The sequence below is a fragment of the Phodopus roborovskii genome, unplaced genomic scaffold (genome assembly GCF_943737965.1).
Source record: "Phodopus roborovskii unplaced genomic scaffold, PHOROB, whole genome shotgun sequence".
Taxonomy (NCBI): Eukaryota; Metazoa; Chordata; class Mammalia; order Rodentia; family Cricetidae; genus Phodopus; species Phodopus roborovskii.
The window spans coordinates 125,017-137,082 of NW_026126616.1; the positions used below are offsets into that span (position 1 = coordinate 125,017).

The following is a 12,066-nucleotide window of genomic DNA, read 5'->3' on the forward strand; positions in this document are numbered from 1 at the left end:
TTCTTCACTGGCCCAATTGCAGCTTCCGTGCTGGTTTCCACATATACTCTAGCCCCAGAGCCTATCTGAGAAGCCATATCCCACCCATGTGGTTTGTTCCTCCCCTTGCTCTTCTCATTGGACAAATGCCAGTGATGCCCCCACTTTGACATGACACTTCCTGCTCCCACCCCTCGCCCTGTCTTCCTGTCTCAGTTTACTTTTCCTCTCCATCCATTTTATGGTCTCTTTCTCTCTCTACAGTATAAACCCCACTAGGAAAAGAGTTATGACCTGTCACCAATTTCTGTCCTTGGCAGATGTCCTAGTCACTGTTCTATTGCTGTGAACAGATACCATGACCAAAGCAACTCTTATGCGAGAAAGCATTCATTGGAGGGTGGCCTGTAGATTTAGAAGTTTAGTTCACTATCATTGTGGTAGAGAGCATGGTAACTAGCATACATAGTGTTGAACAATGGCTGTGAGCTATGTTTGGATCTGCAGGCTGAGAAAGCAACTTCTGAAATCTCTAAGCCAGTGACAAACTCCCTCCAACAAGTCCACACCTCCTAATCCTTCTAATCTTCACCAAAGGGTCCCACTCCCTGATGACTAAGCATTCAAATATATGGACCTATGGGGGCCATTCTTATTCAAACCAGCACATTCCACTCCCTTGACCCCATAAGCTTATAGCCATTTAACAATGCAGAATGTATTTAATCTAACTTCAAAAATCCACATAGTCTTACAGTCTCAACATTGTTTGCAAGTTCAAAGTCTCTTCTGAGACTCAAGGCAATCTCTTACCTGTATGCCCATGTGAAAGCCAATCACATACCTCCAACATACTGGATACACATTGCCATTTCCAAAGAGAAGAAAGGGGGCATAGTGTTTCCTCACAAGAAGCAAGACCTAAAACCAGCAGGGCAAACTCGAAGCATCTCCATGTGGGATGTCAAAGTGCTCTCAGATCTCCAACCCTTTTCAGCTTTGTTGACTGTAACATCAGAGTAGCCATCCAATGAGAATTAGTTAAGTTGCATGCATTAATAATAAATATGTAGTCAGAGGGCCCTGAGCCCAACTTCTCACTGTTCTGCCAGTAGCTTTGTGATCTTAGCCAAGTCATGTGCCCTCTATGCCCCTCATCTTTCTCACCAACCCAACTAATGCCTATTCTTAGATCATTAAGTTGTTGTGCTAAGCAGGTTAGGTGACAGCTGTGACCACTAACCTTTATTACCTGATATTTTACTGTGACATACATTGACTGGTATTTCTCCTGGGCAACCATCATGTGCCTTTTTTCTGGGGAAACACAAATGTATCTGTCCACTCCAGAAAAGGTCCAGATACAGTTTCACTCAAGCCCTTCTCAGTGAATCAGCGAGTTTATTGGGGTTACTTCTGGAGACCATGACTAAAAAGCCTGCCCGAGCACAGGCAACAGATGATGCACCAGACCTGCATCTTTAGGTCTCCCTACCCAGCTGATAGGCAGCTCCATTGGAGAGTCTCCTCTCCACAGTTATTTATAACCTTGGGGAAGGGCCTTCTGAATCCCAGTTTCTAAGCCCCCTGAGTCTCCTAAGGCATGGAGGAAAAATATGATGCTGAGGCAATAGCTATATAACAGCACTGGCCTTGCAGCTTTATACACTAACAGCTCAGTGGTGCACATAAACACTGCCACTGCCTTTGCAGGTAAGAGGTGGGCGCTTTCGTAAAACGGTATAACAAGAAAAGGGAATAATGAGGCAGTGGCATGGCATCTGGCTTGAAAAAAACATGGGAGTGTATCATGTTGAAACTTCAAATCACTGCTCTTTTGGTTTAAATATTCCATTGTTTAAACATTTAGGAATGTTGAGTATTATCATTTTTTTCAGCTTTTTAAAATATTTATCTTGACATGTTTTCATAAATTTATCTTTCTCCACCTTGCTGGTCATGTGCACATGTGAATACACACTCATTCTCTCTCTCTCTCTCTCTCTCTCTCTCTCTCTCCTGTCTCTCTCTCTCCTGTCTCTCCTTCCTGCTCAAAATTTTCATACACAGAGACACTCTAATTTTCTAGTAGACTGAAGGCACTTTTGATCACACATAGAAACTGGTCCGTGCACTGTAGGAAAGTCACTGGGCTCTGTGCTACGTCTGACCCAGTGACCCAGGGCTTCCGTGAGATGCCAAACCCTGATCTCAAGTAGAACCTCCTCATCAGGAGAGGCAGCTGAGCCAGGGCACAGATGTTCAAAGCCTCCCCACCTCTGTAAGGTGAACCCAAGCTGGGAAAAGAGCTAAGCCTCAGATATTAGTTGAGGAATTCACTGAGCCCTAAGGCCCTAGGCTCTGGGAACTAAACTATAGCCTGCATTGGGAAATGGATAGGAAACAGGACATAGCTGAAGAGCCTTAGAACCCTGTCAAGTGCTTGCCAGCACAAGGGCAGGAGGAACAAACAGAATGGAAAAACCAGTAGGCCAGGCCTTTGCTCCTAGATGCTACAGGTGGGTGTGTAGACTAAAGGTGTGTAAAGGCAGAAAGCAGAGACAGCTACAAGGGCAACATTTGAGGGCATGGAGTAGTTCTGCATGTGGCCCTGCAGAAATCACCTCACATATCAGCAACCCCTTGGCACAATATGAAGCAACATTGGAGTTTGTGTCCCAGGTGACAGAACTGGAGGAAAAGTTCTCACCTTCCTGAGTGCCCTCTCTGACATCAGCCAATTTGGCTCCTATGTAACCCATGTTAGTCTCTGAACTACTGCTGCCCTACACCAGGCAATCTCAGGTCACAGATAGGAGAGTGGACCAAAGGGACTCAGTGTCTGCACTGTAGTGCTTCTTGTAGAGTTTCTGTTTTGGTCAGAAGACGATTAAGTATTTCATAGAGATGATCTTAAGTATTGAAATCTGGTGTGAATTGTGTTATAGTTCTGTTTCAGTTGCACAAGAAAACTGGCTGTGGAGTACAATGGGGTGCTTTAAAGGGAGACTACCTCTGGGGACATCATTGAGCAGGAGCCTGGATGATCTGAGGATGCTGTCATGCTGTCACATTGGGAGCTCAGAAATGGGCTTTCCCATTGGGGACAGACCATGAAGCTCAGAGGCAGGGGACCAGGAATGATGGGAAGCAGCAGAGACTAACTCCCATGGGGCCTTATGAGCCACATAGGGCTTGGTATTTTATATTTAGTACTTTAAGGTTATTATTGCCAGTGTTTGTCCTTTTCACAAGCATCTTGGCTGTGAGGGATTTAGAACTGGGGAAGGTCACTGTGTGTACAGAATGCTACTCTCCATAGGAGGAATTTCACACCCAGTTTTGTTCCTGAGAGAAAAGACATCAATCTTTGTTTGGGATTTGTATGAAAGTCTGGTGGTAATTTACAAAGGACTCAGAAATTATGTATTCTTCCCTTGACAATTGCCATCACCCCACTTGAGGTAACAAGAGCGCTAGCAAACCACTGGAAACCTCTGGGTATTCCATGCTCCCATGCAAGGCCCCTAGTATAAGTTCCAAACCCAAGCAGTGTAGCTTCTTATCTTCCCTGTAATCCAAACTGCCTTAACACCTTTCTTTTCTAGATTTATTTGTTTTATGTGTATGGGTGCTTTGCCTGCATGTCTTATGTGCACCATGTGTGTGCCTGATGCTTGTGGAAGTCAGAAGAGGGCATCAGATACCCTGGAACTGGAGATGTGTCCATCTCCTCCTGTGTACCTGTCTGTCTGTGTTTCTCTGTCTCTCCTCCTACAGAATGTATGAATACCTAGAGCCCTGTACCAGGACCTACTATAAGTAAGAATGGAGGGTACAGCTGCACCAGAGATGTCCTCACTAACTAACGGGAATTTCCAGAATCGTATCAACTACCCTTGGATTCCAGGTCTATCTGTCTGCCAGCATCTTGCCTTACTCAGGCACTCTGAACAAAATCTCTTTGTGTCGAAATCCTCCTTTAGTCATGCTTCACAGTCAAGGCTGATAGCTTCTACCTCCAAGTTCCCACACATTCTTGGTTTCTTTCGTACATTCCAGTCAGTCATCTAGTTCCAAGCCTCAATTTCATTCTCTGTACCATTGATCTGTTGGCCTAATACATCCTTCAACATATTATAATAATCACAGCTGCAATCACCCCCCTCCATGCTGTCATCACCAAGATTATCATCGCAAAAGCAATTATCAGTAAGGAGACATGAACATCCCATGCTTTCAGTCTTATTATCTACTTGGCTTGACATCCCTGTCAGGTACCAGTGTTCCTGAGAATGTAGCCTGAGGCCTTAGAGGAAATTGAATTCATTAGATTTCTATTCCTGGGTGTATGTGCATACATGTACATATGTACTTGCATGAATACGTATCTGTGCTTTCTTGGAACAGGATAGTCTCCTTTTCATCTAGGAGGATATAGTAGAGACTTTCTTGGCAGATATGATTCCAGCCATTTGTATTATCTATACCAGGGCCTAGATAATACAAGAAACTGTATAAATGTCCTTAAGATCAAACAATGCTCTCTAGAATCCTTTCTTAGCTACATTAAGTGTGTCTACTTCCTAATCCCTGGGGCCTGTGGAAATATTACCCAAATGGACTTTTCAGATGTGATTGCATAGTTACAGTTATGAGCCAGAAGCTGTGGAATGCCTTGGAGAGGCCAGTTTAAGCCAATCTAACCACAGGACAACATAAGTCCTTAGGAACAGGGAACTTCCTTTGGTGAAAGATAGAAGATGTATCAGAATTAGAAATTGGAAAAAGTCTGAGAAAGACTTACATTCTGTCATTTATTCCAAGATAGAGAGTGAAGGGTTGCAGATGTGGCTCAGTTGGTAGAGTGCTGGCTGGATTGAACACAAATCCCTGTGTTCAACCCTCAACAATATGAACTGTGTGTGGTGGTATATGCCTATAATTTCAGCATTTGGGAGATGGAGACTGAGGACAAGGAGATCAATGTAAGTCCTGGATGGCTCTCAAAGTTGAGGGTAGTGTAGGCTGTATGAGACCTCATCTCAAAAAGAAAAGAGAAGGAAGAAGAGGATAGAACATGATAAGGGGAACACCATTTTAGGTAGCACAGATCAGCAAAGCAGACACTTCAGTCCTACAGTTACCAAGACCTGAATTTTTTCAGCATCTCAGAGGCAGCTTTTTCCCTGAGCCTCCCAGTCAGAGCTCAGCTGGCCAGCACCTTGCCTTGTGCCAAACAGAGAGACAGAACAGAGAAACTAACCAGGATAACCTAGACTTCTGACCTACAGAACATTGAGGTAAGTTTGTGTTGTCTGAAGTCCCTAAACCCACAGCAATCTGTTCAGCTGCTGGTGATGAATGATATAGAGTAGTGTGCACACACCTTCTGCAGGAGTGCCAAAACTTCATGAGTCAAACTCCATTCTAGCATTCTAGTTCTGTTTTCTGCTGTGTTTACCCATGGACTCAGGGTCTCTGCAACAAATGACATTTCACCATTCCCTTGCCTCACCCATGTCCTCACCTATGCGTTTCTTTATTAACCCTCATCTTAAGATTTTCCCCCTACTGTCTGCCAACAAATCCTTTCCTGGTCATTCTTATCCAGAACCTCTGGCAATGCAGTCCCCATAGGCAAGTTACTTAGCAGCTACAGGACACGTTGGAAGTAGGCAGTGTTGTCTGAAGGAGCAAAACCAATAGAGTGTGTCTGTTGTAGGAAGACATGTATTAGATTGGCTTACACACCAGGGCCTAGGAGCCCAACAATGGCTTTCTGCATACTGGAGAAGCTGAGAACCTGATAGCTGCTCAACCAGCAAAACTAGTTGCTTCAGCAATACCAGTACAGCACCAAAGGCCTGGAAGCTCACTGAAGAAATGCTGATATTGAATCTGAGCTGAAATGACTAAGGACCTGGGATCTGATGGCCACCCAGGATGGCATCAGCAACAAATAAACTTGGCCAGGAAGAGGAAGCAGAAGGGGAACACTGCTTTCTTATCAGGCCTCTTAGTACATGGACTGCCCATTGGAAGATGCCCAGTTTGAAAGATTGTTATCCCATCATTTAATCTTCTCTGGAAATGTGCCCAGAAACATGCCCAGAAGTGTGTCTCCCAGGTGATTCCAAATTCCTTCAAGTCAGTCATCAAGACCAAGTACAGCCCCATTCATATTCAAATTATGAAAGTAATAGTTCATTAATGAAGTGGTTTTTAATATCTACTATGTGCCAAATATGACCATAAAGCAGTAAACAATTCTTCACAAAGCATGTTCTTTCTTGGTGTGTCATTCTCCAGAGTTGCTATCATAACAGACTTTGTTTTGTGGTGGTAACTGAAGAACTCTGGTTGAGAAAGAGGCTATATAAAAATGAAAGAGCCCATGGAGATAATTAACTCCACCAATTACAGTGTTTCAGATTAAAGATAAAGAAAATTAAAGCCAGGAGAGAATGAGGTCCTAGCCTAAGGTCAATGTCAAACTTCAGTCTTTGAGCTCTAATCCAAAGTTTAAGGCCAATCTCTCTCCACTGTTTCTCCCTTTCTTTAGGCAGATGTTTAATGAAGATTGTAATCAAGCAGGGAAGCTCGGGTGCCATTGGCATCAATGGTGGAAATCTCTCCCAGCAGCTTTTTAAAAGAATAACAAAATACCTGTAAACCTGTTTATGAATTGTACAGCACATCTAAAGATCAAAGAATTAGCACCTACCTTTCTTAATGATGTCTCCAGTTCTTAGGAATGTATCACACACTGTTTTTCCTCCTAAGATAGAGTTCCAACAATCAAAATTAACTGGAAGATATATTCATTTCCAGGGTAATGTATTAGGAGGGGTTAGAGAGATGGCTGAATGAGTATGAGTGTTTGTTTCTCCTTCAGAGGCCAGAACACACATTGGGTGGCTCATGACTTCCTATAATTCCAGTTTCAGGGATCCAGCATCCTTTTCTGGCCTCTTCAGCACAGACACACAAGTGAACAAACACACCCAGAGAGACTCATAAAAGTAAAATGAAAATAAACCTTAAGAAAATAAAGGAAACAAACTCTTTTATGTGCCCTGGGTAGCAAAAATAGACAAAAAGTAATGGAGTTAATCACAAGACGATTGACTTACACTTCCAGCAAGGGAGAAAGGAAGCTAAGATGATAATATTTGGAACTGGGTGAAACTTGAAACTTCCTGTATAAATCCAAGACATTTCTTTCAGGGTGTGTGAGCATGGTGGCAGGGGATGATATACATACTGGCCCTCAGTTGGGGGTATGACTCAGTAATAGGTGGGCCTGCTTGGTTTAACACAGCTGATGCTGAACAGGAGTTCTTGATGTTCACTGAACCTTCTTGACAGAGCTGGTTGCAACAATGGGCAGACACAAAGTTGAGCATGTCCAGTCGATATATCATTGGTGAAGCATCTGAGCAGTATTCTCAGAACAGAACCTTTGAGGTCAGATGATGGCCTGCTGTCTATGTGTATGATAGAGTGGGCATGCAAGAAGTTTGTTGATTGAAGGGACAGAGTGGTCACCTTGTATTGTCTTGGTATTTTCTTCTGTTTGGGTAGCTTTCATCATATGAAATTGATCACCTCCAAGACTCCCTCCATAATGACAGCAACAAAGACAACTTGAAACAGGACAGACATAGGTCATAGAATAGGAAAGAGAATTTAGAAGTAGCTGGGCCTATTGGCATAGGATTGTGACCATGGATACTTGAGAGGCTGAGGTTAGAGGATCACAAATACAAGGCCAGTACTTGGACTGCATAGTGAACTCAAACCAGTCTGGACAATGTAGTGAGACCTTGCCTCAAAACTAAGAGGCCAAGATACAGTTCAGTGGTAGAGAGCACTTACCTGGCCTATGTGCAGTCCTCAATCCCATGTCCCATACAGCCATGGAAAGAAAACTAGAGTGCCACAAATGAAATAATTTTGTGTTTGCAAAGGTACAAATGTGGTTCTATTGAGAAAACAAAAACCAAAATCTGATCATTTCAGCAAATGGTGGCAAAATGCTACTTAACAAAATGGAAAAGTAAAAACTTAAGCCATTATGTCATAATAAAAGTTAATTCTGTGTGTCACAGGATTAAATATGATGGATAAAACTAGGGCTTCTAGTAAGGAATACTGCAGAATGTCTATATAATCTTGGGATAGGCAGAGGTTTCACCTAGTAATAATGAAAAAGCTAACTATAAAAAGATCATCAAATTACACTATGCAATATGTGTGTATGTATTTTACATTTAAAAAGACACAGAATGGAAGAAGATAGTGCAGATAAATACATCAATAAAATGTTTATATACAACATATTCTTAAATTTTTTAACTTTTGAAATTTTCAAGCTAGAAAATATATATATATATATATATATATATATATATATATATATATATAAAATTAAAAATAGTTCCAAACAGAAATAAAAATGTGGATAAGATTTTATTGGATACTTCACCAAAGAGTGTATCTGAATTTCTAATTAGCATCTGAGGAAAGTACCCATGCTCCTAATCATCAAAAAGATGCAAACTAGAGTCATAATGTTCATTATCCTAGTTCCACAGCATGTTAGTACAGGAGTGACTCAGTGCTACATCTAAAGTCTTTAGAATCTGATTCATATCACAAGGTCTTTACACTGTAACCATCAACACACACACACAGTTCCCGGGCTTGTGCGGGTTCTGCAGGCTGTTGAGCCAACTGATGCTTCATGTATTGTCCCATTCCCTAACCCCCCAGCCTTGAGTATTTCCTTTCATGAAGGGTCAGACCAGCACTTAGCCACAGACATCTGGATCCCTCCTTATGGAGTTTCTGTGTCACTCCATATTTTCCTACATACTACCTGCAAATTCTATCCACAGTGTCTCTCCTCTTGGTGTCTTGGTATCCTCAATTCAGCGATGGCTGAGCATAGTGTAAGTTCTCCTATTGCTGCTTTACAGCCAAGAAACTCCCTCCAAGCAGCCATCTTGAATGATTATATGGATAATTGCATCATTTCTTTCAGAACCTCAGTTCTGAAATGCCTGCTGTAGGATGGCTGAATATTGAAATGTATTCTGTCTGGTCTCTTTGGATGAGATGGGACTATAAATAGAATATCTAGTAGTTTATTGTAACCATGAGTCAAAGTCTGTGTATCAGCTGCCTTTCTCATTGCTTAGCCAAATATCTGACTAACAGTAACTAAATAAAGGAAAGAGTTTTATTTTTCTTTACAGTGCGAAGACACCCTGGTGGGGAAGGCATGGTGGAAGGAAAAGCCCTTGGCAGTGAGAGCAGAAGCACAAGGCTGTTTGCTCATATCCAGATGGATCAGGAGACAGACAACCAGTTCTCAACTCATTTTCTCTATTCAGTTTAGTTGAGGACTACAACCAATGGGCTGGTTCCACCCACATTCAGGATAGGTCTTCCACCCTCAGTTACATCTCTCTAGAAATAACCCCAAAGACTCACCCAGAAATTGTCTTCTAGGCGATTCAAAATTCAGTCAAGTTGGCAATGAAGATGAACCATTGCATTCTCTATATTTTACATTTTGTGAGACACAAATGCTTGAAGATAATGCTGCTTTCTAGTTCTGGTTTATTGAGATAGGGTTTCTCTGTGTAGCCCTGGCTGTCCTAGAACTTGCTCTGTAGACCAGGCTGACCTCAAACTCAAGGGTCTGCCTGTCTTTGCCCTCTGTGTGCTGAGATTATAGATATGCATCATCACACCTAGTGGCTCTACCATCATTGGCATCTTCCATTCACTCTTACTTGAAAATAATTATTATTGCATGCAGCTCTTCACAGAAGCCTGTGTCTCAGCCACATGCTAATTGTCTCAGAGACTTGAACAATCACAAACTCTTAGGGACAGCTGTATTATTGTCTCCATTTTACAGGTGTTAAAACTGATATTTAGAGAGGACTTAGTGAAACTCATTGGATACTACATTGAGTAGCTTACATACACATGTAACTTCTTGAGTACATACGAATCTGCACCACAAGGCCTCAAGTGCAGCATTTTTAAAAAAAAACCACATAAAAGACAGTTGAAGAAAAAAATTGAGATTAAAATGTTAATTCATGCAGAAATTTTAAGTTTTTTAAAAACTTGTGTAAAACAGGTAATTGTCATATTACAGAGGAAAGGAGAGAGAGAGACAGAGAGGGAGAAAGAGATTGTATATGTTTCTCATGTTTGTATGCATGAGTTCTGCATGGAGTCTGATGGAGATGAAACAGCCTATTGACCATGTTGATATTTGGTGGTCTCTTCTGGCTTTGCCTGGAGTACTGAAATCATAAATTTCTCAGTTATTTTTTTCTCCTAGGGTTAACATGGAAAATTAACACAAACTAGGAGATTTAACAAATAGCTTGTAAATCTAGATGTTAGTTTTCATCAGATTTCATCAGGCCCTCCCACTTAGTACTTGGAAATATCGTCTGGGGAATAGAACCTGATCTACTGCAGTCTCTATGGAAACAATGGTATTCTTCCATAGTGATCACTGTTTTAGATCCTACCACAGTATCAGTGAGCCATATTGATGGAGAGGGGCTTGGTAATTCTGTGTGCATTTCCATTGATGGAGATGTTTTAGAAAATTAAATACAGAGGAATTCCCTTCTTCTTTGCTTCCTAAACTCTTTGTGTGTACTACAAGGGTCTTTTCACCCTGTGACCTAGGCATTCACTTTCTCTGATTGTTTATAATCCATGGCTTGGAAATAACTCTAGACATGCACATCTGTACAAGACCAACCTCTAACTTTTCTTTCTTTTTTAAAAAACTTTTATTGATTTCACATTGTGCACTCTGATCCCATTTATCTCCACATCTCCTCGCATCTGCCTTCTGCCCTTGCAACCTCCCACCCACAAATCAAAAACAAATTTAAAATAAAAACTAAAAGCCAAAGCAAACAAAAACAAAAGGAAAGCAGAAGAAGAATCTTGATATGGGAGCTGTAGTGTGGCCCACTGAGACACACAGTTTACCCTCTAGTTCATTCATGTTTACTTGCAAGTGTTCATTGCCACTAGTTATTGCTGCAGCTTGAAGACTCTGGTTTCTGCTATACCACTGATAATGGGTTTTCACTGGGGCTTCTCATGGATATCCTGTTGTTGTCCTGTGTCATGGAGACACACAGAAGAGCAGGCCCTGTACTCCACCGGGGCAGCACACTAGAGCTAACCCTGTTGTTGGGGTCACAGGTGAGCCAGCCCTGAGGGCACAAGAGCAGAAGAACTGATCTCAGCCATCCTTCTCTTATGCTCCCTACAACAAACTGGAGAGAGAGCCCTGCACCTTGCCTGGGCGAAACAGTAGCTCTGGCCTTAGCAATGTAAGTGAAGGGGACTGGGATATGAGGGCCTGAGAGCAGGAGAACTTGCGCTGCTGTTTGTAGGCACACTGGGTGAGCTAGCCCAAGCAGTACTGGAGAGCTCATCCAGATAGTGATGACGAGGGAAAGCTAGCAAGCTAACTATCCCAGCAACCACCCAGGCCCAGAATCAGTGCTATGAGTTAGTCCACCCCAAAATTTACTGAGTCTGTGAACTGTTGGGAGAAAGTGAAGGGGACAAACCTACAGATCCAATGTCTAACTTTCCTATCAAAGCCTGAATATATCTTCTATCTAGGAATTTCTTTTTCTTTTTGGGCAGCAAAACAACTCCTGGATCTACACCCCTTTCAGTTCGTTCCTTTTCTTCACATACCTAATAACCAGCTCTCTTGTTTTGCAATTTCCTTTTAATGTCTTTCCCTGCCACACACATGCAGTAGCTTTTTAAAATTCTCCTTGATGTTGCCAATTAAGTATTTTGAGCAATGTGGAGCTGAATTTGGAAGGCATTGACATAATAGCTGGTTATTACCACAGATTACCAGTGTGGGCTCATTAGCAACGATCTTTTCTTTTCTCCTTGCCACAACATAATGAGGCTATTAGAGCAAGAAGCATCAATGTTCTTGGTATTAAGTTTTCCTTAATATCATCTGGAGAAAGAGTCAGGCCCTTTGTGACAGTTCCTCATACT

General features: G+C 42.0%; 1 protein-coding gene across 1 annotated transcript in view; it reads left to right on the plus strand.

Annotated features, from left to right (window-relative positions):
* Nucleotides 1-12,066, plus strand: part of Syn3 (synapsin III) — a 320,810-nt gene that overhangs the window by 39,408 nt on the left and 269,336 nt on the right. The window lies entirely within an intron of this gene.